The sequence below is a fragment of the Triticum aestivum genome, chromosome 3B (genome assembly GCF_018294505.1).
Source record: "Triticum aestivum cultivar Chinese Spring chromosome 3B, IWGSC CS RefSeq v2.1, whole genome shotgun sequence".
Lineage (NCBI taxonomy): Eukaryota > Viridiplantae > Streptophyta > Magnoliopsida > Poales > Poaceae > Triticum > Triticum aestivum.
Genome location: NC_057801.1, coordinates 1,782,266 through 1,785,412, shown reverse-complemented (window position 1 = coordinate 1,785,412; position 3,147 = coordinate 1,782,266). Strand labels below are relative to the sequence as shown.

Sequence of the window (3,147 nt, the reverse complement as noted above, 5' to 3'; positions counted from 1 at the left end):
CGTTGGATCGGTTCCCTTGATGTGTTTCTGGACGTTGGATCGAGAGGTGGGAGGATCTGGGTCGTCGGATCTGAGGTAAACACTGCTGGAATGAATAGTAATGGCAGCAAAATGTAAATACCGTGCCCCCACCGGGGTATTTTGGTCATTCTGTGTACAGGGGTATAAAAAGGGGGCGCTGCCGTGGGTGACCTAGCCGTCTCCTCCCCCCGCACTCGTCGCCGCCTCCTCTCCTCCCCCGCGCCCCGCTCCTCCTGCCTCGCCACCGCCTCCTCTCCTCCCCTGCGCCCCGCTCTTCCCGCCTCGCCACCGCCTCCTCTCCCCTCCCTGCCCCGCCGCCGCGCCTCCCTGCCCCGCTGCTGCGCCTCTCTCCAATTCCCGCCCCGAGCTCCATCGCATCCATACCTGCTCGCCGGCAGCAGGTGAGCTTTCTTCGCTGGTGGTCCATCACCGGGATCCACGCCGGTTAGCGCTCTCCCTTCGCCGGAGGAGTGACGAGGAGGCCAGACGAAACACGTCGTTGCCGGGTTCCAGTGGCTCGGCCAGGTCCTCCATTGCGGAGACCCCTCCTCCATGACCGCTCCGACGTCCTTCCCTCATGCTCTCTTCCCCTACTGCCCGTGCCTTTCCATGGGGCTCCCCTGACGGTGTTGTGCCGCCCAGGTGAGAAACGGCAGGAAGAATAGGAAGTAGAGAGGGTGGTGGTGGAGGAAGAGGAGATCGCTGTCGGCAGCTCTGCGTCCATTCATCCAGGTTCGGTAACCTCTCACCCTCTCTCTCCTTCTCGATCTGTTCTTTTTCTCTATGGGCTACATCTGAATATATTAGATCAGGTTACTAAAAGTCATATTGCCCTGAACAAATTGTGTGTCTTTGGTTTATAACTCTCTGCAATGAAAGTACTCAACGGCAAATGATCATGTGCATCTGCTCTTTTCTGAGAATGAAATATGTATCTCTCTGGATAGATGCCTATGAACAAATGTGACCAATTAATTGGATTTGTTTGATTTGTTTCAGTTTTTAGTCTGAAGATCGCCATTTTTTTACCTAATACTTACTTTTGAAAGTTGCCTGCTGTCACCAAAATGTTAGACTAGCATACTGGAGATTTCAAAAGTAACAGTTCGCGTGCCATAATAAGAACTCTATTTTAACCTGTTGTGGTTTTATATCTGTGTACCTATGCTTCCTTTGGAATTTTGGTTTGGCTTAATCATTTTTCAATAGGGCAGTGACCTGTCAGGGGTCGTGTTGAGCGGCAGCCTTGGCTATCAGCTATTGTTAGGCCTGGAATCATTAAGGAAAGTGTGAATTGGGTGCAACCGTGAAGTCTCCAGTTCTTGGTCGCCATCGTGGTTGTGCAACTTATTTGAATTTTCATTCATTTCTGTAGCACAGTGATATGAGTGACAACAAGCTCTGCACTGAAACTCGTACTTGCTCCCGGCAATTCTGGTTCAACTTAAGGCTTTAAGGTTTTTCTCCTTTCATAGTTATTGTTGGCATGGCTAATTTCATCCAACCGATTTTATGATACTTTTGTGATGCAGAAATCTGCAAGGGGACGCCTTTTACCAGCGGGATTCCTTACTCGATACCTCATATTTCTGATCTGGAGACGCTGTAAGAACCTCTTTCATATTATTGTCCTTGATTCTTTATATTCTTCACATGAATTTTTTCTTGAATTAATCAATAGAAATGTCGTAATAATCACTAAGCATACAGTTGACGGACATGTCCTCTCACCTTCTAAAGTTCTCAAAGCTGTAACTTGAAAATATCAACTTCAGAGTTCGTTGTAGTATCTCTTATCAAAGCTATATTTTCTTCTCACAGTAAAACTCTATTTTTGTCAACAGGGATCTCTCTATCAACCAATTCTTAGGTAACTTGCCCTAGAGTTTCCAATACATCACAGGCATCAAGACACTGCGAGGCGACTGAATTTTAGGGAACTATATATACTAGCTTTTCCTCGATATTCTCCTTCGGATCAACAAATGACCCGACCTGTCCTTCAAGGTAAACTTACAGTCATTTCTGCTGAGTGTAACCTGCACCTGCTGATCCTTAGAGTCATTTGCTCCTGAGTGTGATCGTAAGATTAAATAGTGGTATCTTGCACACCAATTTGATTTCTTACAATGGTTGTTAGTTAGTTAATCTTTATTCTATCATCACTCACAACTTTTCTAACTCTTTTTTGTAAAGAATTAAATCTATCATGAGCCTACACTATATATATTTATTTTAGCCCCACAAATATTGTTTGGAACTAATATCCGTTTAAAAGTTATTGTGCTCCCCGTCTCTTCTTCTACTTGATTTGTTCTACATTTTCTGCCGCCATAAAAAAGTTTCTCTGCTATTTAATTAGGCTTAGTTAGTGATTTGTCTCTCAACTAGCAGGAGCACTTGTGAGCGGCTACCACGAGGTGACCAGTACACGAGCAGCTGCATACCACAAGAGGAGCACACAGATGATGTAATATTCAGGTTGACCTGACCATCTCAACCTTTTGCAAGATCTTATTCTTATGCAGACTTCCCTCACAATGTGCAGCAGCCTAGCAAATTCATTACTGCTGATTCATTCAGTACGTAGTATTTGCTGTAAATACTTGCTTCTGCGATGATAAAGAAATGGTTTTAACATATTCAACATATTTTCTTTAGCCTTGCGGCTCATAGCATCCGCTTGATTCAGTGACTTTGATTCAGCTATATCAGAACAAATAAATATGGGTCTAAAAATTAGTCACAGTAATTTTGTTACTTTAAACCCTTGGATTAGATACATTATATTGTGAACACGACAAGACAATTTTGTAAAAAAAGGGTGATCAGATCTGAAGCCTATATGCTATCTACGGAGTGATTTTTCCGACCTCAGAAACCTGTAGTTGGTTCTCTCTCCCTAATATGTTTGGTCATCGAAAGATTTGCTAAAGAACTAAATGGTGATGCCTAGCCTACTGCATGCAGCCACAAATTGGACCAGTTAATAGAAAAAAGCAGAAAATGTTTTACTTGCAGACTCTAATGCTCCAGTTTCAACTACTTGTACGTTTATGTTGCCTTTGATGTGACTGTTGTACGAGCCTATATTATTGTCTTCTCTCCTATACTTGGTAGGAGTAG

The 3,147-nt window shown here is 44.0% G+C and overlaps 1 long non-coding RNA gene across 13 annotated transcripts in view; it reads left to right on the top strand.

The window, feature by feature from the left end:
• The first annotated feature begins 230 nt into the window (after positions 1–230).
• The window catches only part of LOC123068150 (uncharacterized), an 8,479-nt gene continuing 5,562 nt past the window's right edge, over positions 231–3,147 (top strand). For 6 of the 13 annotated variants that reach the window (XR_006431584.1, XR_006431573.1, XR_006431579.1 and 3 more), the window contains exons 1-3: positions 760–1,626; positions 1,866–2,028; positions 2,416–2,502. This is a non-coding gene — a long non-coding RNA (uncharacterized lncRNA). The other 7 variants (XR_006431582.1, XR_006431576.1, XR_006431575.1 and 4 more) reach the window with 7 other exon arrangements.